Source organism: Aegilops tauschii, chromosome 4 (assembly GCF_002575655.3).
Source record: "Aegilops tauschii subsp. strangulata cultivar AL8/78 chromosome 4, Aet v6.0, whole genome shotgun sequence".
Taxonomy (NCBI): Eukaryota; Viridiplantae; Streptophyta; class Magnoliopsida; order Poales; family Poaceae; genus Aegilops; species Aegilops tauschii.
In genome coordinates, this window is record NC_053038.3 from 158985758 (window position 1) to 159009687 (window position 23930).

A 23930-nucleotide genomic window follows, 5' to 3' on the forward strand; every position below is an offset into this window, starting at 1 on the left:
ATAAGGTTAGCATGGTCAAAACCATAACTGCAAGGGATCCAATTTACTACACCGGAAGAATTATTTGAATGATTAAATATTCTTGCAAGAAGCTTTCATGATAAGTTCCACATCATGTCTGTGGGCATGAACACAAATGTTCAAGGTCGACTCCCACTTCTGCAATGCATAACCTTTCATTCACTCCTCGCGTTTGATGAAGTTGTAGTGCTGAAATTTTATAAGGCATAACACCGTTAGAGTATGACCCGTAGAAGCTTCCGGGTTTACGCGGATTAGAAAAGGCATAGCTTCAACCCATCGGGGCATCTTAGAAACACATACCACAAGTTTCAAGAGTAAATATCATCAGCTCGAAAGCAGAGCATGGTTGGCCAAATCAGAGAATAGGATTTACTAATGGCATTATGTATCGGGGAAGAATTCACAAGGCGATTAAATATGAAGGACACTATCAAATAATAATTCTACAAAGGATCTGACGGTCCATAGCGGAGCTGATGTGAGCATCGGCACACAACCAGTTGAAGAAAGAATGCAAGGCATCAGATCATAGAACATCTGAATGATTCAATGGTTAGGTATCAAGGAATTATGATTTCCAAATCGAAGGATCAGAAGCAGACGCTCTGATCAAGGGTGGATAAGTTCAATAGACCTAAGGGTACAATTGACGGCAAATAGATTGGTCGAGAACAAGCTCCTGTTCAAAATGGCGTCTGAGCCAGAAAGATAATTTAAAAGGATCAACTGATGATTGCGTGCATTCGCACTCATGTTGAATCAATAGGATCAAAATTACGGTGTCTAAGGATACTAACGAATATTTCCAAACATATGGAAAGCATCCATAATGCAAGCAGACAAGTATTGCAGAGCAATAAGCTACTGAGGATTTTTTTGGAGGATCGAATAGTATTTCGAAGACCATTGTGAAACACATGAACAAATGGGGATGAGAAGATACTCGATAAGGATGAGAAATTATCCGTAGGGGTATTCAGGTGGCAAGGAACTGCAAGGCAGCAGGCACGAAATATTCTCGAAACAATAGAGAGGATTTCAGGGTATCTTGTAATAACAAGATCAACTGGGAATAAAAGTAAGAACGGTACGTGTATGTATTTATCCATAGGGATATTTCGGTGGTAGGGAATTGCAAAAGCAACGGACACAAAGTCTCGAGAGAACATCGGAGAGTATCTTCGGAATCCTTCGGTGCAGCAGGCGATCATTTGTGCTAAGGGCTCTTCGGAAGGAAGAAGTTACGAGATCCTAGAGTCAAATTTAGTAAATTCATTTAATCCTGAATAGAAGAGAGATCAGAGTCCCAGAGTATAGGTCGAGGAATAAAAGATCCTAATACCTCCAAATGGTGACATGGGCCCATGGACAGCACAGCCGTGTTAGTAAAACAGTTTTCATCGACTAGACTCAACTTCGGCCAAGGAGTTGGAAAGGGGGATTCCTATAGGCAGTCGGCTCTGATACCAACTTGTGACGCCCCCGATTCAATCGTAAACTAATCATACACGCAAACGTGTACGATCAAGATCAGGGACTCATGGGAAGATATCACAACACAACTCTAAAAACAAAATAAGTCATACAAGCATCATAATACAAGCCAGGGGCCTCGAGGGCTCGAATACAGGTGCTCGATCATAGACGAGTCAGCGGAAGCAACAATATCTGAGTACAGACATAAGTTAAACAAGTTTGCCTTAAGAAGGCTAGCACAAATTGGGATACAGATCGAAACAGGCGCAGGCCTCCTGCCTGGGATCCTCCTAAACTACTCCTGGTCGTCGCCAGCGGCCTACACGTAGTAGTAGGCACATCCGGTGTAGTAGGAGTCGTCGTCGACGGTGGCGTCTGGCTCCTGGGCTCCAGCATCTGGTTGTGACAACCAAAAAGAAAGAAAAGGGGGAAAGGGGAAGCAAAGCAACCGTAAGTACTCATCCAAAGTACTCGCAAGCAAGGATCTACACTACAGATGCATGGGTATATGTGTAAAGGGGCAATATCGGTGGACTGAACTGCAGAATGCCAGAATAAGAGTGGGATAGCTAGTCCTGTCGAAGACTACGCTTCTGGCCACCTCCGTCATGCAGCATGTAGAAGAGAGTAGCTGGTAAGTTCACCAAGTATCATCGCATAGCATAATCCTACCCGGCGATCCTCCCCTCGTCGCCCTGTGTGAGAGCGATCACCGGGTTATATCTGGCACTTGGAAGGGTGTGTTTCATTAAGTATCCGGTTCTAGTTCTCATAAGGTCAAGGTACAACTCCAAGTCGTCCTGTTACCGAAGATCACGGCTATTCGAATAGATAAACTTCCCTGCAGGGGTGCACCACATTACCCAACACGCTCGATCCCCTTTGGCCGGACACACTTTCCTGGGTCATGCCTGGCCTCGGAAGATCAACATGTCGCAGGCCTACCTAGGCACAACAGAGAGGTCAGCTCGTCGGTCTAAATCCTATGGCGCAGGGGTCTGGGCCCATCGCCCATTGCACACCTGCATGTTGCGAGGGCGGCCGAAAGCAGAACTAGGCCCCTTAATACAAGAGCGGGCTTACGTTCCAATCCAGCGCGCGCCGCTCAGTCCCTGACGTCAAGAAGGCTTCGGCTGATACCACGACGTCGAGTGCCCATAATTGTTCCCGTGTATTTGGTTAGTGCGTATAGGCCAGTGGCCAGACTCAGATCAAATACCAAGATCTCGTTAAGCGTGTTATTTTGAAGTAACCGCGAACGCTGACCAGGGACAGGCCCAACTCTCTCCTAGGTGGTCACAACCTTCCCTGTCGCTCCGCCACAAAGTAACAGTCGGGGGCCGTCGGGAACCTAGGCCCACCTCTACCGGGATGGAGCCACCTGCCCCTTCAGCCCCCATCTCCGAACAGTATCATAGGTAATGTAATAGTATAAAGTATATAGCATATGCCCGTGATCACCTCCCGAAGTGATCACGGCCCAGTAGTATAGCATGGCAGACAGACAAGAGTGTAGGGCCACTGATGGAATACTAGCATCCTATACTAAGAATTTAGGATTGCAGGTAAGGGTAACAACTGTAGCAACAATGACAGGCTATGCAGCAGAATAGGACTAACCGAAAGGAGTAAATGTTACACCACTCTAATGCAAGCAGTAGACAGAAGGAATAGGCGATATCTAGAGATCAAAGGGGGGCCTTACCTGGAAGCTTAGTCGAGAAGGAGGGGCCGTCAACACCGTAGTCGTACTGGGTAGCAGCGGCGTCGGTCTCGGTGTCTAGCGAGAGAAGAGGGGGAAGAAACAATAAATATAAAAGCAAACATATGCAATGCCGATGCATGACAAGACAATGAGCGGTGTTAGGCGTGCCCTAACGCGGTGGAAGGTGATACCGGCGAAGGGGGGGAAACATCCGGGAAAGTATTCCCGGTGCTTCGCGTTTTCGGACAGATGAACCGCAGGGGGAAAGTTGCGTGTTCGCTATGCTAGGGATGTGTGGCTGACAAACGGACCACGTATTCGGATTCGCCTCGTCGTTTTGAGCAACTTTCATGTACAAAGTATTTTAATCCGAATTACGGTTTATTTTATATGATTTTTCAAAGTTTTAAACATTTTTCTGAAATTTCTGTATTTATTTTAATTCGAAAATAAATAGTGCAGTACTTTTTATACCCCGAGGCAGCCAGCCACAGTCCATGACATGTGGGGCCCTTGGGCTGGGTTGACCCAGTCAATGATTGACTCGTCAACCAATGAATAGTGCAAGCGGGCCCAACTGTCATACATAGAACCTGTTTAATTTGCTTTAACATTTATTTAAAAAGGAGGGCCCCACGTGTCACACAACTAGCTAACTAATTAACTAAAAGGCCTAATCTAATCCTAAGCCTAATACTAATCGGGCCGGCCCCAAAACAGGGAGCCAGCGAGCCGCGACTTCGTCCAGGCACGGCAAACGGCGCAAGGGGCGGCGAGCGGCCGGACCTGGCGGGGCGCCGGTGGCCAGGACCAGCAGGTCGCGCGGGCGGCTGGGAGAGCGGGTGGCGCGGCCAATCGGAGGGGCCCTAGGCGGCGGGGAGCCAGGGGGCGGTGCTCGTGGCGATGGCCTACAGCGGCAGCAGTAAGCAGGCAACAGCGGCAGCGAAAACAGGGAGCAGCAAAGCGGCAGCGCGCGAGAGGCCGCACGTCAGTGGGCACGGCCAGCGCGGGCTTGGTGCACGAGCGCATGGCCGGGGCGCAAGGAAGGGAGGCGTGCTGGGGCGTGGTGAGGGCGAGCTTACGAGGAACTCGGCCATGGCGCGGCGGCGTTGCGCGGCGGCATCTAAGGCGATGAATCGAATCGGGAAAACAGGGGAAACAGGGGAAACGGGAGAGGAGCTCACCGCGAGCCAGAAGAGGTGCCCGAGGAAGGCTGAGGTGGACCGGAGAGGCGTTGGTGACGGCGAGGTTGCGTTGGCCGGACGAAGAAGAAGATGATGACGCCTTGTACGCAGCTCCCCTGCTTACTCCAATGGCCGGAACGGACGCCGTTGACCGCGACGGACCTCCGGGACGTGCCCCCGCACGCCAGAGGGGCCGGTGGAGGTGTCAATCGACGGAGAGGCAGCGGTCACCATGGATCTTCCGAGCTCGAAATCGAGCAGTAGATGTAGGGGCGAAGGGGGTTGAGGGGGGGAAAGGAAGGGGGTGCTCTAGGGTTTCGGTCGACATCTATATAGGTCGTGGGGAGGGCGACGTGGAGGCCATCCATAGTCAAGGCGCCATGGATGCATGCCACGACCTCTCTGCCTCCGGTAGCTAGAGGCAGAAGGAGGCCTGCGTGGGCTGGGCCTGCTATGGTGCTAGATGGGCCAAATCTTCCAGTAGAGTAGGTCCTCCTCTTTTCTATTTTCCTTTAGCTTGTCTTTTCTGTTTTTCTTTATTTGTTTACTACTCTTCATTTTAATTGAGTGACCAAATGAATTTAGTCAAATGTGAAACTTCAGACAAAAATCCAGGGCAATATTGTTGAGCCACACACAAGTCTGTAGAATATTTGGAAAAGGATAATTATTTTTAGAATTCGAAGTGGCCGGGTTATGTACTGTTGCACCACTTATTAATTTGTTAAGGGCATTTTAATAATTCAAATGAGGTTGGTTAATTCACCACAATTTCTTATTGAATATTTTCAACACAACGGACATTTTTGTTTTACTGTTTGAAGAAATAAAATTTTGTCTTGCAATTTAAATTTGAATTTGGGTTTCATTGGAACAAAGTGATGATTAACAAAATAATTGTGATGACTTGGCAGTCATTAGCAGGTGGTTAGTGTAGCATGATTATCGGGGTGTTACATGGGCGTGGTCCGCAGCCCCCAGAGTACGGAGTCGAGCTCCTCAACCCAGTGCTTGTCTGATTCTTTCAAAGGCCGCACTAGTCTAGGTTTAATGCCGCTCATAATAAGACCATTAGCTCGTTCGACTTGACCGTTTGTTTGTGGATGATAGACGGAGGCATAATCGAGCTTAATGCCCAAATTAGCACACCAGGCTTTACCTCATCAGCTGTAAAATTGGAGCCATTATCGGTGATGATACTGTGTGGGACACCATAACGGTGCACAACACCAGATATGAAATCTATCACTAGTCCGGCTTCAGCCGTTTTAACTAGTTTGGCCTCTAGCCACTTGGTGAATTTATCTACCATGACCAGCAGGTATTTTTTCTTGTGGCTTCCTCCTTTAAGAGGTCCGACCATATCAAGCCCCCAGACCGCAAAAGGCCAAGTAATGGGGATTGTTTGTAAAGCGGTGGGTGGCATATGGCTTTGGTTGGCGAAAAGCTGGCATCCGACACAACATTGGACAAGGTCATGTGCGTCTGCTCGGGACGTCGGCCAATAGAAACCTGTATGGAAGGCCTTACTTACAAGGGCCCGAGCCGCGGCGTGGTGACCACAGAGACCGGCATGAATTTCGGCCAAGAGCTGCCGTCCCTCTTCTTCGGAGATGCATCTTTGAAGTACTCCGGTAGGGCTTTTCTTGTAGAGCTCTCCGTCATGGACCTTGTAGGCTTTCGAGCGCCGGACAATGCGGCGAGCCTCATTCTAATCCTCAGGGAGCTCTCGCCTATTAAGGTAGGCCAAGAAGGGCTCGGTCCATGGGGCGATTACTTCCATTATTAGATGTGCCGATGGTGTTATCTCGGTGGCTGAGCCCTCGATGATATCTGTATTGTGTTCGGAGTCTGGGGTTGTCATCGGATCCAGACTAGTATTGCCGCTCTCATCCTGCGACACCACAGATGGCTTGAAGATCCTTTCCAAAAAGATGTTAGGCGGGATGGGGTCACGCTTGGCGCCCATGCGAGCAAGGACATCCGCCGCTTGATTGCTCTCTCGAGCCACATGATGAAACTCGAGTCCCTCGAACCGAGCTGATATTTTGAGTACGGCGTTACGATAGGCCGCCATCTTCGGATCCTTGGTGTCGAAGTCTCCATTTGTTTGGGATATTGCGAGATTTGAATCCCCGCGCACCTCCAGGCGTTGTATGCCCATGGAGGTAGCCATCTGAAGACCGTGCAATAAGGCCTCGTATTCGGCTGCGTTGTTGGAGTCTATGTATTATATTTGGAGTACGTATTGGGTTGTGTCTCCAGTGGGGGATGTTAAAACGACACCTGCTCCTAAACCGGCCAGCATTTTAGAGCCATCGAAGTGCATGAGCCAGTTGGAATAAGTGTCGTACTCTTTTGGGACTTCGGCCTCTGCCCATTCGGCGACGAAGTTGGCCAATACTTGGGATTTAATGGCTCGGCGGGGTTTGTATGTTATATCGAATGGCAAGAGCTCAATGGCCCACTTAGCAATCCGACCCGTAGCGTTGCGGTTGTTTATTATGTCATCGAGTGGGACCTCGGAAGCCACCGTGAAAGAGCACTCTTGGAAGTAGTGCCGTAGCTTCCGGGATGCCATGAAGACCGCATATGCTATCTTTTAGTAATGAGGGTACCTGGATTCCCTTTGTGTGAGGACAGTGGATACGTAGTATACCGGTTTATGGAGTGGGAATTTGTGTCCGTCCGCCTCTCGTTCGACGACGAGCACCGCGCTCACCACCTGGTGTGTCGCGGAGATGTATAATAACATTGGTTCACCAACGCTCGGCACGGCCAGGATTGGGTTACTCGCTAAAAGAACCTTTATTTCTTCCAGTCCGGCTGTTGCCGCATTCGTCCACTCGAAGTGGTCGGTGCGTCGGAGAAGGCGATATGGTGGCAATGCTTTTTCTCCTAATCTGGAGATAAAGCGGCTTAAAGCTGCCACGCATCCGGCTAGTTTTTGGACCTGTTTAAGGTCTGTTGGTATAGCCAATTGTGACAAAGCCTGGATTTTGGCTGGATTGGCCTCAATTCCTCTATTGGAAACGATGAAGCCCATCAGTTTTCCAGCAGGAACACCGAAAACACACTTTTCCGGATTGAGCTTGATGTCATATGTACGGAGGTTGTCGAATGTGAGACGCAAGTGGTCTATTAGTGACTCGATGTGCCTAGTTTTGATGACTACGTCATCCAGACATGTTTGAATCATGCGTTGGTAGGTGGCGCCAGCGTTTTTGAGTCCGAGGGGCATAGTGTTGAAGCAGAATGGCCCGTATGGGGTGATGAATGCCGTTGCGGCTTGGTCGGACTCCTTCATTTTGATTTGATGGTATCCGGAGTATGCGTCGAGGAAACACAGTGAGTCGTGTCCTGCAGTGGCATCAATAATCTGATCGATGCGAGGGAGGGGGAAGGGATCCTTAGGGCAGGCCTTGTTGAGGTCTTTGAAATCGACGCATAGGCGCCAGGATTTATCCTTCTTTGGTACCATCGCCAGGTTTGCTAGCCAGTCCGGGTATTTTATTTCTCTGATGAATCCGGCCTCGAGTAACTTGGCTAGCTCCTCCACCATAGCTTGCCGTTTGGGTTCGGAAAAGTGGTTTATATCCCTTCAATATATTGAGGCTGTGTTCGGCCAGCCTGCGTGGGATTCCTAGCATATCAGAAGGGTGCCAGGCGAATATGTCCCAGTTCTCGCGCAGGAACTCTCATAGCGCGGCGTCGACCGTTGGGTCCAGTTGTGCCCCGATGGATGCTGTCTTCTTGGTGTCCGTCGGGTGGACTTGAAATTTGACTACTTCTTCTGCTGGTTTAAAGGAGGTGGATTTGGGTCGCTTGTCCAGGATTACGTCGTCCCTATCCACTGTGGAGCGTAGTGCGGTTAACTCTTCGGCCGCGAGCACTTCAGACAGTGCCTCGAGGGCCAGGGATGCAGTTTTGTTTTTGGCGCGGAGTGATATGTCCGGATCACTGGCAAGAGTGATGATGCCATTGGGCCCGGGCATCTTGAGCTTCATGTACCTGCAATAAGGTATAGCTTCGAAGCGTGTAAATGCATCTCGCCCCAATAGGGCGTGATATCCACTATAAAGGGGCCACTTGAAAGGTTATCTCTTCGGACCGATAATTCTCCGGCGTGCCGAATACCACGTCAAGCGTGATTTTTCCCACACATCGCGCCTCCCGACTAGGAATAATTCCTCGGAAGGTCGTGCTACTTTGCTCGATGCGCCTCCTGTCTATTTCCATTTTGTTGAGTGTATCCTCGTAGATGAGGTTTAGTCCGCTGCCGCCGTCCATGAGCACTTTGGTGAGCCGAAAACCGTCCACAATTGGATTGAGGACCAGGGTGGCTGGTGAGGGAGTCCTGGACTAAGGGGTCCTCCGGCGTTCGACCTGTTATCCATGGGCCGGACTGATGGGCTGTGAAGACATGAAGGCCGAAGACTGTACCCGTTTCCAGATGGGACTCTCCTTGGCGTAGAAGGAAAGCTTGGCGATCAACTATGAAGATTCTTTCTCATGTAATCGACTCTAAGTAACCCTAGATCCCTCCGGTGTCTATATAAACCGGAGGGCGTAGTCTGGAAAGGATACACTCATTACCATAGTCATACAGGCTAGGCCTCTATGGTTTAGCTATTACGATCTCATGGTAGATCTACTCTTGTAACACTCATATTCATCAAGATCAATCAAGCAGGAAGTAGGGTATTACCTCCATAGAGAGGACCCGAACCTGGGTAAACGTCGTGTCCCCCGTCTCCTGCAACCATCGACCTTAGACGCACAGTTCGGGACCCCCTACCCGAGATCCGCCAGTTTTGACACCAACATTGGTGCTTTCATTGAGAGTTCCACTGTGCCGTCGACGAAAGGTTCGATGGCCCCTTCGATCGTCCATAGTGACGCTATCTAGGGAGAAACCTTCCTCCCCGGACAGATCTTCTTGTTCGGCGGCTTCGTACTGCGGGCCAACTCGCTTGGCCATCTGAACCAGATCGATAGTTATGCCCCTGGCCATCAGGTTAGATTCGGAAGCTTGAACTACGTCGCGGACACCCGCGGAGACTTGATCTTCGACGGATTTGAGACTGCGACGATCGCTCCCCCTCGCTCCGATGAACATGACTTAGATCTGTCATTGGGTCACATCCAGGAGATGGTTCCTGTTGCTCCAACAGCCTTAAAGCCGGAGCAGATCGTGCCATCCGAAGCCACAGAGTCCGCGGCGTTGGAGCCGCACACAGACTCGACACCCTGCAATATTTGCGTCAACGGAACTCCGGACTCGTCTCCGGCTATAAGTTCCAGACCATGTACGCCTGCGGACGCCGAGCTGGATTGGTTATCGATTTTCGAATTCAGCGCCGCAGACATCTTCCAGCACTCACCTTTGGGTGATGTGCTAAACTCTTTAAAGAATTTTTCCTTGGAGAAGGACTCACAGCCGAACTATCTTCGGTTCGAGCTAGAAGCTGATGATGGGGAATTTTGCTTCCCACCCGCCACCCACTTCATAGCCATTGTCGATGACTTAACCGACGTGCTTGACTATGGCTCCGAAGACATCGACAGTATGGACGACGATGCCGACAAGGAGCAGGGCCAAGACCCGCCATTCACTGGACGTTGGACGGCCACCTCTTCATACGATGTGTACATGGTTGACACACCTAAAAAAGCTAGCGACGATGACAATGAAGATCCAGTTGCGAATAAACCTTCTGAGACACAGTCCAAGCGCCGGCGCCCTAAACGCCGTTCTAAGCCTCGTTGCTCAAAATATGGCAACACTAGCACCGGAGAAAATAGTACTTCAGGCAACGCCGAAAACAATGAAGACCCTGTTGGAGCTACATCTGAACAGGGGGAACAAGACAACGGGCAAGTTAACCCTGATAAACAGACCATGCCTAATGACCCGGATGACGACAGTTATTGTCCAGTCACCGAGGATGAGGAGAGCCTTGGCAGCAAGGATTTCATCTTGCCTGAGGCACCCCTCGAGCAGGAGCGCTTCAAGCGCCAGCTAATAGCTACTGCAAGAAGCCTGAAGAAAGAGCAGCAGCAGCTCCAAGCCGATCAAGACCTTTGACAGATGGACCGATGTCCTGGCAGCCGAAGAATACGGCCTCAAGCGACCAGCCAAGAGTTACCCGAAGCGCAGACTGCTACCTTAGTTCAATGAGGAGGCACCAGATCCCATACCTCCCTCGCGCAATGCGGAACGACCACCGCGTGGTCGCGACAGTGCGGCGGACCGACCACCCCGCGGTCGGGACAAAACGGCAGCTCATGCCGAACAGCAGAACGCCCCACCGCCCTCAAAAATAGAGACAAAACAGCTCGGGACTATACATACGACCTTCGGCAGGAACTGGACAGTAGAGCAGGACACACCAGATCAATCTACGGATCGCGAGCACGCTTTCTGACTCGGGATGACGGCTACCTATTCGGACGTGACAAACCTAGTCACGGCCGGGCCGATAACCGCAGACGGACTTCATCGGAGGTGCGCCATGATGTGGCCTGATATAGAGGCGCCGCACACCCTCTCTGCTTCACAAATGAAGTATTGGATCACGAATTCCCCGAGGGGTTCAAGCCCGTCAATATCGAATCATACGACAGAACAACCAATCCCGCAGTATGGATCGAAGATTTTATTCTCCACATACACATGGCTCGAGGAGATGACCTCCACGCCATCAAATACCTCCCACTAAAATTAAAAGGGCCAGCTAGACACTGGCTAAATAGCCTGCCGGAAAATACCATCGGCAGTTGGGAGGACTTGGAAGAAGCTTTTCTTGATAACTACCAAGGCACTTATGTCCGGCCACCAGATGCCGATGACTTAAGTCATATAGTTCAACAACCTGGATCATCAGCCAGAAAATTCTAGACTAGGTTCCTAACCAAAAAGAACCAGGTCGTTGACTATCCGGATGCTGAAGCCCTAGCGGCCTTCAAACACAGCATCCGCGATGAATGGCTCGCCCGCCACCTCGGCCAAGAAAAGTCAAAATCCATGGCAGCCCTCACGGCACTCATGACCCTCTTTTGAGCGGGTGAGGATAGTTGGCTGGCTCGTAGTACAAACACAGCCAACGAGGCAGGCCCCTCCGAGGCGAAAAACAGCATCGGCAAGCTCCGGTGCAATAAACACAAACGCCGAAGTAATGGCGATAACACCGATGACACGGCAGTTCACGCCGGATTCAGCGGCTCCAAGTCCGGCCAGCGGAAGAAGCCCTACAAAAGGAACAATGAGGGACCATCGAGCTTGGACCGCATACTTGACCGTCCATGCCAAATACATGGAACCCCAGACAAACAAGCCAATCATACCAACAGGGATTGTTGGGCTTTTAAACAGGCTGGCAAGTTAAATGCCAAGAACAAGGAAAATGGATCACAAAGCGAGGACAAGGACGAAGTGCCCCGTCAGCCAAACACTGGGGGGTAGAAGAAATTTGCCCCTCAAGTCAAAACGGTGAACATGATATACGCTACACACATCCCGAAAAGGGAGCGCAAGCGAGCACTCAGGGACGTCTACGCGGTAGAGCCAGTCGCCCCGAAATTCATTCCGTGGTCGTCATTCCCGATCACCTTCGATCATCGAGATCATCCAACTAGTATCCGCCATGGCGGTTCGGCCGTGCTAGTCCTCGACCCAATCATTGACGGATTTCACCTAACACGAGTCCTAATGGACGGTGGTAGCAGCCTCAACCTGCCCTATCAGGACACAGTGCGTAAAATGGGCATTAATCCCTCACGAATCAAGCCCACAAAGACTACCTTTAAAGGAGTCATACCAGGCGTAGAGGCCCGTTGCACGGGATCAATCACGCTGGAAGTGGTCTTCTTTTCCCCGGACAACTTCCGAAGCGAAGAGTTAATCTTTAATATCGTCCCCTTCCGCAACGGCTACCACGCACTGCTCGGACGAACTGCGTTTGCCAGATTCAACGCAATGCCGCACTATGCTTATCTCAAGCTCAAGATGCCCGGTCCATGTAGCGTCATAACAGTCAACGGAAACACTGAACGCTCCCTCCGAATAGAGGAGCACACAGCCGCCCTAGCAGCAGAGGTACAGAGCGGCCTTCTTAAGCAGAACCGGAATCCGGCTGCCGAGCCCCTGGACATCACTAAGAGAGTCCGGACCACACTGCAATAGGTCGGTTTGGCTCGTCAAGAGCTCGACTAGCAATTCGGCCTCCGTCCCGGTCCTGACGAGGTAGCCGCATCCGCACCTCGCGTACATAATTACGCACTCAAAATCCCATGGGCATGACAGATGCACAACTAGCTTGTGATCCACAGTTCGGCTACACCGATCCCGGACTCACTAGTATCTTTGCTATCTCCTTTTTTCTCTTTTTTTCCTTTTTCAGGTATCTTTTATACAGGCCTCCCCCGATGGCCTGATTTCCGGTCCTGTCAAAGGACAAGTACACCAGATTGGGGCAGAGCAAGGGCATACAGGGGAAGCCCTAGAGGACAATTCAACAACTACTCTACCTATTTTTCAGTACCCAAATGCAGAACTCCTCTGGTTTTGGCATGTTAAATAGCCGGTTGCTTATTGCATTACTTGTATAAATGCGCTTTGGCACATTAACCCAACTACAATGGAAACAGTTTACGGCCCACGTCAAGGGGCCCCATATACTACCTCTGCTCTTTTTCTATTTCCCGTTGCTATTAATTACTTACATACTCGCACCCGTACACTTTGGTACGTTTCATATTCGCCAGGGGCTTTCTATTGCCCCATAGTACGGCAACAAAGTCCGAACACTTCTTATAGATAAGTTCGGCACCCCGAGTTTAGCATTATATGCATTGGCTCTGAATCATGTCTTTGGTCAATAGTTGGGTTGCCCGGCTCCTGTGCTTGCTACCCTACGTTCCGCTATATCGGCTAGGGTAGTAAAGGGAGAACTACTGCGATTGTGTCTTGGCCTAGACCAGATGAGCACCTCAGTAGTGAAAGCCAAAAACTGACTGTCATGATGCGGCGAGAGCCGGTCAGCTGTTCATAAATTGTTGGAGATTTTTTCCGCATTTCGCGAAGGATCGGTACTTCCCGATCAGACGCTGACAGCACCCTGATTTGTATACGAGGGGCTGCGCCTATGTTTTATTATAAAACTCCTATGGCTTAGAGAGGGCGTTTAAGCCGCATAGTCTAATTGCCTGGTTCGTTGCGCTAAACAACTCCTTCAAGGACCATATAATTGGATCAAGATTGTTTAGAGTCCATCCTGAACACCTCCGTACTACCTACGTGAGGGCAGAAGCCGACGACTGGCCAACCTTCAGATTTAATATAACACGACCGCATAGGAGGAAACAATCAAAACATAACAAACATTATATTACAAACCGGATTTGTCCTCATCATACAAGGCAAACAAAAAACGAATGTTTTCATTCGAAAATAAGGTCCTGCCCGCACTGCGCGGCTGCAAGAAGAGATCCCTCCAGGACATCCGCAAAATATCGCTCGGGTGTGCGGTGCTCCTTGCCCTCCAGCGGCGCACTGGCCACCTCGACGGCGTCCATCTTCGCCCACCACATCTTGCAACGAGCGAAGGCCATGCGGGCACCCTCGATGCAGACTAATCGCTTGATGACGTCTAGCCGCGGATACGCCTCCATCACCTACTTCACGAGGCCAAAATAACTGCTGGGTATTGCCTCGGCTAGCCACAGCCGGATTATTAAGTCCTTCTTGGCCAGTTCGGCCACCCTGTGCAGCTCGACCAGCTGTTTCAGCTGATCGGTAAAGGGCACCAGATGTTCTGGCACAACGTATTACGTCCAGAACAGCTTCTTCGTGGAGCTCCCTTCTTTGGCTCGGAAGAACTCCGCCGCATCGGACACGCTGCGTGGTAGATCCGCAAAAGCCCCTGGGCAACTCCGAATCTGGGTTAGTAAAAGGTACTTCCTCTCCGCATACTTGCTTTGCATGTTAAATGCCTTACCCGCTGCGATCTTCTTGGCCTCCTAGATCTCCTGGAGAGCACCCCGGACCTCATTCTGTGCGGCATCCGCGCTCTGGCGAGCTTTGGTAAGTTCGGTCTCTCAAACGGACGCTTCTCGCTCCAAGGCCTAACACTTTTTCACCGCGTCCTGGAGCTCCTGCTGGATCTCGTCGACCCGGTCCTTGAGCTTCTTACGGGCGGCTTGCTGCTGTACAGCCTTCCCCTCGGCTTCGGTCAGGGCATTTTTCAGGGCCTCGAGCTCGGTCGCCGCCCCTACACACATTACGACACTCTGGTCAAATACTCACCACTTATTCTTTTCGAATACATAGCAAGTCGTCACTCACCTTGCTTCTTCTGGAGCTTCATATTCACTTCGTCGAGCTCGTTCTCGGCCCGCTCCAACCTCTGCTTTAGTTCAGAGACTTCGGCAGCATGCGAGGTCACGGACAACAGCTACGCCTGCTCACTCATATCTATCAAGTTAGTCTCCAACAAAGGGTTGATCCCCTGTCCGGCATTTCTTTCCGAACACCGGACAGTGTCTCAGGGGCTACTGTTAGCACGGGGTGTTCTCTTCCTACGTGACTTACCTCAAAACCTGTCAACAGATTGTTGCAGGCCTCGTTCAGTCCGCTCTTGGTGGACTGAATTTTCTCGATCACCGTACCCATAAGGACACGGTGCTCGTCCACAATGGAGGCGCCTCGTAGTGCCTCCATCAGATTATCCAGTGCCCCTGGCTAGACAAGGGCCATCGGTGGAATTGGCGCACCCCCCTCCTTCGAAGGAAGGTGCGCGCCAGATTCCGGGGCCGTATCGGTCCCCAGGATCGTATTCGGCTGAGGGCTGAATTGAATACGTTCCTCTTCGCCATCCTCCATGGGTATCTGCTTCCCCATATGTCCGGTAGTGGAGGTCTCGCCTTGCGGCGCCTCCTGGACGACGTCCTGGGCCCCTCCTTGACTCGGAGCGGTCCTCCGGGACAACACTTCGGTGTCGTCCTTGGCCTCAGGGGAGTAAGATGGTGGCGGCGACATGCTGGCCATTTCCGCCGGATCCAATGAACCCGCTGAAGAGGATCGCTGGATGCTGCCACGGGCCGGACTGCAATGGCACAATTAACAGATGTTAAAACGATAAAAAGGAGAGGTCAAGTACACTTATGTACTGGAGTCATAGTACTTACGATGCGGCTCGGGGCTTAGTGCGGAGCCGTTGCTCCGGACTGCTATCAACGTCCCATGCGGTGTCGACCGCAGGGGCGCCCTTCCCCTTCTTGGGCGTTCTCGCCTCCAGATTCGTGGAGGCCCCCCTCTTCTTCTCCTTAGGGGGAGGTTTCTTCTCCTCCTCCTCCCCCTCTTCCTCGTTGTTGTCCTCAGGGATGGAGGAATGGGCTTCCTTGTCTTCGGACATCACGTCCAAAGTGCCCTTGTGACGGGGGCCACTTTTGGCCCCCTTGGCCTTCTTCTCCAGCGCCTTGTATGGCGCCGGCACCAACATCTTGGCTAGGCGTGGGATGACGGGGTCTTCAGGCAGCGGAGCTAGACACTGCATCCGCTTCGCCCTCTCCATCCAATCCTAAAAAAGCAATGATAAAACTCAGACATCATCTTCGAAACAATTAAGGGGATACGTCAAAAATAACATACGTCGCTAGCGAGGTGTTTACAATCATGACCACGGTCTGAATCCGTGGCCGGCGGTTTCTCGTCGCCCTTAAAGAGCAACTTCCAGGAACCTTCGTGAGTAGTTTTGCAGAGCCTTACTAGGGTTTGGTGCTTCTTCGGATTAAACTCTCATAGAGGGCGACTTCTGCGCTGGCACGGGAGGATCCGGCGAACTAGCATCACCTGGATTACATCGACAAGCTTGACGTTCTTGGCTATCATACTTTGAACGTGCGTCTACAGCGCTATTAGGTCATCGGGCGAACACCAGTCTGGACTCTTCTCGACCCAGGAGGTGAGTCGTATGGGAGCACCGGAGCGGAATTTGGCAGCTGCGGCCCAGGTGGTGCCGCGGGGTTCTGTGATGTAGAACCACTGTTTCTGCCACCCCTTTACCGTCTCCACGAAAGTGCCTTTCGGCCAGGAGACATTTAACAGCTTACTCACCATGGCTCGCCCGCACTCTGCGTGCTGGCCATCCACCACCTTCGGCTTCACATTGAAGACTTTGAGCCATAGCCCGAAGTGGGGTTGGATGCGGAGGAAGGCCTCACACACGACGATAAATGCCGAGATGTTAGGGAAGGAGTTCGGGGACAGTTCATGGAAATCTATCCCATAATAATACATCAGCCTGCGAACAAAGGGGTGGAGCGGGAACCCTAGTCTGCGAAAGAAATGAGGGAGGAACACAACCCTCTCGTTGGGCTCCGGCATGGGGACGACTTGTCCCTCGGCCGGTAGGCGGTGGACGATTTGCTTCGCCAAGTATCCGGCCGCCCAAAGCTCAGTAATGTCCTCTTCCTTGACGGAGGAGACCATCCACTTGTCCTGACCTCCGGATCTGGACATGGTTGAGTGCTAGCTTGAGTGGAAAGGAGATGAGAACTTGGGCGCTGGAGCTCGAGATTGGAAGGGCGGAGATAGAGAGAAGGCGTGGGAGAAGAAGGGCGAGCTCTTATCCGTTTATAAAGGCAGTAAATGTTGAGCACCTCCCCACTCGCCTTAGAATTCACCTATTCCCAACGGCTGTATAAACGGCATGGTTGGGTTACCCATACCCGCATTGATGAGAATCCCGCAATAAAGGGACACGGTCTCTGCTTTGACAAGACGTGCCAATAGCAACCGCGTCTCGAAACGTGGAACGGTGAATACAAAACAGTCCGAAGTTATGACCGGGCTGACGTAATGTCATGTTGTAAAAAGTTGTCAGTGGATGGGATTCGTGCAATTATTATATTCTCTCTGCGGTTGTGTGTGGTACATGTTACAGGTCCGGATATTATCATTGCGTCCGAAGACTATCTTGGAGTTCGGAAAGAAGGGAACCCGCCTTGCAATGCCGAAGACAATCTGCACGCCGGACTCCTCATCATTGAAGCCAGGTTCAGGGGCTACTGAGGGAGTCCTCGACTAAGGGGTCCTCGGGCGTACGACCTGTTATCCATGGGCCGGACTGATGGGCTGTGAAGGCATGAAGGCCGAAGACTGTACCCGTGTCCGGATAGGACTCTCCTTGGCGTAGAATGCAAGCTTGGCGATCATCTATGAAGATTCTTTCTCATGTAACCGACTCTATGTAACCCTAGATCCCTCCGGTGTCTATATAAACCGGAGGGCGTAGTCCGGAAAGGATACACTCATTACCATAGTCATACAGGCTAGGCCTCTAGGGTTTAGACATTACGATCTCGTGGTAGATCTACTCTTGTAACACTAATATTCATCAAGATTAATCAAGCAGGAAGTAGGGTATTACCTCCATAGAGAGGGCCCGAACCTGGGTAAACATCGTGTCCCCCGTCTCCTGCAACCATCGACCTTAGACGCACAGTTCGGGACCCCCTACCCGAGATCTGCTGGTTTTGACACCGACAGCTGGTGCCCAGACTGTCCAGAATTTTGGTTCGTCACTGGCATTGAAGGTTATGGCCGTGTCGTTCCAGGGGTTCATTGTTGCGACTTGGCAGACTTTGCCGAGGTCACAAAAGGCCCTTTCGCGCCGATTGTTTGAAGCGAAGGTCTCGAAGACTGTCAATACGCTGAGGTCGTCATCTTCCGGGGGGTGTTGCTCTGGGGTAATTTTGGTGAGGATGTCCTTGCCGCTCTTGGCCACTTGCCGGAGTATCCAACATGCTCTAAGGCTGTGGGTTGGTATGGTATCCGGTGTTGTGTGTATTTTGCCTGGCCTATCGAGCCATCCCTCCAGAACGGTCCCGCACCCTGTAATGGGCTTAGATTTCTTTACTATTGGGTCGGGCGCCCCGCTAGGGTGCGTCCATTTTGCCCGGACGAGGGGCCGAGTGGAAACTGGTGGTTCCCTATGAGCTGCCCGAGTTTTCTAGGCGCTTTCCATTGCATAGTACTTCTGTACTATGGTTGCCAAGTCAGCGAAGTGTGATACGCGATGGTGGTTGATGGCGTTGAGGATTCCTTCATCCGTGCAATTATTGCAGAATACTGAGATCGCGTCTTCGGCGTGACAATCTTTAATCTTGTTTTTGACAAGGAGGAATCTGGCCCAAAAGTGATGGACTGTTTCCTGAGACTGCTGTCGTAGGTACATGAGATCGCTATATCTGGGTGGGTGAGTGGATTTAAATCCGATCCCTGGCCCAATTTGGGATCCGGAGTTTGAGAAACTTCCGATCTTGATAGTTCGGTCTCCGGGATATCAACCGGTGTTCCAGGTCCACCATCCGATTCCGCAGACGGGTATCCGGCTCTTCGAGTTCGGAAATTCGAACATAGTTCGTCCTCAATATAGAGGGAGAGTTGTTGTTTTGCTCCTCTACTACCGCTATCTGATGGGTGATCGGCGGAGATTTGATTTCTCTCTGATCGGGTTTAAGCCCAATCCGACCGTAGTCTGTAGTGACCCCCAAGGCGGCGATGCGATCCAGGAGTTCGTTCAAAGATGACAGCTCTGTCGGATCCATCTGTTTGGAGTATTCGGAGTCAACACGGAGGCAATTTTTGATGATCCGAGAAGTCATCGTCGGCTTCACGGCCAGACGGGCGGTCATGGTAAAGCCGCCCAATCGGAGGGTTTGGCCTGAGGCCAGGGATCCTCCGGAGGTGATACTGTCCTTGATAACAAGGCGAGCCATCAATCCTGTCTTCCACGTCACAGCGGAACTCTCAATGAAAGCACCAATGTCGGTGACAAAACCGGCGGATCTCGGGTAGGGGGTCCCGAACTATGCGTCTAAGGTCGCTGGTAACAGGAGACAGGGGACACGATGTTTACCCAGGTTCGGGCCCTTTCTATTGAGGTAACACCCTACTTCCTGCTTGATTGATCTTGATGAATATGCGTATTACAAGAGTTGATCTACCACGAGATCGTAATGGTTAAAACCCTAGAAGTCTAGCATGTATGATTATGATTGCCTCTACGGACTAAACCCTCCGGTTTATATAGACACCGGACGGGACTAGGGTTGTACAAAGTCGGTTTACAGAGAAAGGAATCTTCATATCCGAACGCCAAGGAGAGTCCCATCCGGACACGGGAAAGGGTCTTCTGTCTTGTATCTTCACGGCCCATCAGTCCGGCCCATGTCCAACTAGTCGGTCGCCCGAGGACCCCTTAATCTAGGACTCCCTCACCCCCACCCCCCCAGGCGCAGATAGGGCCCATTATGTTCCCTCTGGTCCAAAAAAATCTTCGTGAAGTTTCGTTGCTTTTGGACTCCGTCTGATATTGATTTCCTGCGATATAAAAAACATGCTGAAAACAGCAACTGGCACTTGGCACTATGTCAATAGGTTAGTACCAAAAAATGATATGAAATGTCTATAAAATGATTATAAAACATCCAAGATTGATAATATAACAGAATGGAACAATCAAAAATTATAGATACATTGGAGACGTATCAGCATCCCCAAGCTTAACTCCTACTCATCCTCGAGTAGGTAAGTGATAAAAACAGAATTTTTGATGTGGAATGCTGCCTAACATGTCATATCATATTCTTTTCTTTATAGCATGGACATTTGGACTTTTATGTGATTCAAAGCAATATTCTAGTTTTGACATGATAATTTAAATACTCGAGCATATCAACAAGCAACCATGTCTTTCAAAATATCAACGCTAAAATGAGTTTTCCCTAGCCCATCATGCTCAACCATTCATCCATTCATCAAACACACGCATATTAGCTACACCCAATACTTAAGTCTGATCATATCGCCTCCTAGTTGGTGCTTTTTCTAAGAGAAGATGGAGACTCAAATTAAAAATAAAAATTGCATAAAGTAAAAGAAAGGCCCTTCGCAGAGGGAAGTAGGGATTTGTAGAGATGCCAGAGCTCAAATCGAAAAAGTTAGAGATAAAAACATTTTGGGAGGTGTATCCATCCCACCAACGAAAACGACTTAGGGTTCCCAACACTTTCCATTCTAGATATATCATAGGCGGTTGCCAAACAGAAAATAAAGTTTATTCCTTTTTCCACCATACTTTCACTTTCCATGGCTAGCCGTATCCATGGGTGCCTTCCATACCAACACTTCCCAAGGAATTTATTATTTGACAACATAAGTAAATTCATTTTTCATTTCGGGACTGGGCATCACTAATACCTTTGCCTTATTCTTGTGCAATGACAAGTGAATAAACACTCATCGTGAGAATAACACATCTAGCATGGAAACTATTAGCCACCCCTCACCGCTCCGCGAACGAAACAAACACACAAAAAGAGAAGCTTATTTTGAAAATTAGAGATGACACATACAAATTTGCTTAGAATGGCAAAAAATACCACATATAGGTAGATATAGTGGACTCAGGTGGGAAAACTGGTTTAAAGGATTTTGGATGCATAAGTAGAGATCATACTTGGTGCAAAATGAAGGCTGGCAAAAGATTGAGAAGGGACCAACCAAGAAACGGATAATCTCATAAGCAAGCATTAAGCATAAATAACACCTAATAATGCACCACAAGTAGGATATAATTTCATTGCATGACTATTGACTTTCGTGCTTGCATAGGGAGTCACAAACCTTAACACCAATATTCTTACTAAAGCATAATTACTCATCAACATAACTCACATATCACATCATCATATCTCAAAACTATTACTAAGAAACAAGTTTATTTTTTCCAATGATCTTCATGAAAGCTTTTATTATATCCTTCTTGGATATCTATCACTTTGGGACTAATTTTCATGTGTTGCTTTTCATAAGCTCAAAAAAATATAAGTGAAGATCATGAGCATAAATTTTTATTTCTCTCAAAATAATTTAAGTGAAGCAAGAGAGAATTTCTTTAAAATTTTACTAACTCTCAAATAAATCTAAGTGAAGCAATTGAGCATTTCTTAAAAAATACTAAGCACACCGTGCTAAAAAAGATATAAGTGAAGCACTAGAGCAAGTCCATAGCTCATAAAAATTTAAGTGAAGCATAGAGAGCAATTCTAACAAGTCATGACATAATTTAGGATCTCCCAAATAGGTGTGTCCAGCAAGGGATCAAGACTTAAAACACAACATAAAACAAGAAAAGACTCATATCATACAAGACGCTCCAAGCAAAACACATAGTATGTGACGAATAAAAATATAGCTTCGAGTAAAATATCGATGGTCGTTAGAAAAAAGAGGGGATGCCACTTGGGGGCATCCCCAAGCTTAGTTGGTTGCTCATTTTTGGATAATATCTCTGGATGCCGGGGCATCCCCAAGCTTAGGCTCTTCTACTTCTTATTCCTTCATCCATCGTAAGATAACCCAAAACTTGAAAACTTCAATCAAACAAAACTCAATAAAACCTTCGTGAGATCCGTTAGTGTAAGAAAAATAAATCACTACTATAAGTACTGTACCAAACCAATTCATATTTTGTTTTTGCATTATATCTACTGTATTCCAACTTTTCTATGGTAAAAACTCATCAAAGAAAACCATAGAGCCATCAAAATAAGCACACAACGCAAAGAAAATAGAATCTGTCAAAACAGAACAGTCTATACCAATCTGATTTGCTCGAATAGTTATGGAACTCCAAAAATTCTGAAAAACTAGGACAACCTGGGTAATTTTTATATTAATCTTCTGAAAAAATAATTGGCATTTTATCACGCTCTGGTAAAAAATAAGAATTGTTTTCCTGAGCGTGAAAGTTTCTGTTTTTTCAGCAAGATCAAACAAATATCACCCAAGAAGATCCTATCGGTTCTACTTGGCACAAACACTAATTAAAACACAAAAAACACAATAATAACAGTAGCATAATTGTGCTAACACTCAAGAACATAAAGCAAAAAGGAAAAATAAATTTTATTCATTGGGTTGCCTCCCAACAAGCGCTATAGTTTTACGCCCTTAGCTAGGCATAAAGCAAGGATCTAAGTTTTGTCATCTTTGGTTCGAGATCCATAAGATGCCCTCATGATTGATTCATATGGTGGCCTCATTCTTGTTCTAGGTAAGTGTTCCATACCCTTCCTTAAAGGAAATTGGAAATTAATATTGCCTTCTTTCATATCAATCACGGCACTGATAGTGTGTAAAACGGTCTACCGAGAATAATTGGACAAGACGGATTGCAATCAATATCAAGAACAATAAAATCTATGGGCACATAATTCCTATTTGCAAGAATAAGAACATCATTAATTATTCCCATAGGCTCTTTAATAGTAGAATCCGCCAAGTGCAAATTTAAAGAACATTCTTCAAGATCGGTAAGACCAAGCACATCACATAAAGATTTCAGAATTGTAGAAACACTAGCACCCAAGTCACATAAAGCAAAACACTCATAATTTTTAATATTGACTTTGATATTAGGTTCCCACTCGTCATGCAATTTTCTAGGAATTGAAACTTATAATTCCAATTTTTCTCCAAAAGCTTTCATCATAGCATCAACAATATGTTTAGTAAAAGCTTTTTTTTCATAAGCATGGGGTGAATTTATCATGGATTGCAACAAAGAAATACAATCAGTCAAAGAGCAACTATCATAATTAAAGTATTTATAATCCAAAAGAGTGGGCACATCACTAGCTAAAGTTTTGACCTCTTCAAACCCACTTTCATCAATTTTCTCAACAAGATTTTCACCCTCCGAAAGATTGGGACGCCTTCTAACTAAAGTTGACTCTTCTCCAGTCCCTTTTTCATCAATCTTAACTTTACTAAATAAGGAATCAATAGAAGAAACACCAATCATTTTAAGATCTTCATCACTTTTACGAAAGAAATCACTAGAAAACGCTTTTTCTAAAAATTATCTTTTAGCTCTAAGCATAGCGGTTCTTTTCTTACTTCAATTCATAGAAACATAAAGAGCTTTAATTGATTCATCTAGCTTAGGCACAACAAATTTCATCTTGAGATTTTCCACATCACGAGAAATTCTATCAACACTTCTAGACAAATCATCAATCTTACTCAACTTTTCTTCTATGGAAGTGTTGAAACCTTTTGTGTGTTGATAAATTCTTTAATATTGTGATCAAGATCAGAGGTGTTCCTATTATTATTATAAGATTGATTTTCCATAGGATTTACCATAATTATTAGAGGAATTACTAGGAAAAGGCCTAGGATTAAAATTACCGCTATAAGCGTTGTTGTTGAAATTATTTCGAGCGATAAAATTCACATCTATGGCATCACTATTTTGATCAATCAAAGTAGACAAAGGCATATCATTAAAATCAATGGGAGCACTTTTACTAGCAACCAATTTCATAAGAGCATCAACTTTTTCACTCAAAGAAGAAATTTCTTCAACCGCATTAACTTTTTTACTAGTAGGAGCCCTTTCGGTATGCCATTGTGAATAATTTGCCATGATATTATCAAGCAATTTGGTGGCTTCTCCCAAAGTAATTTC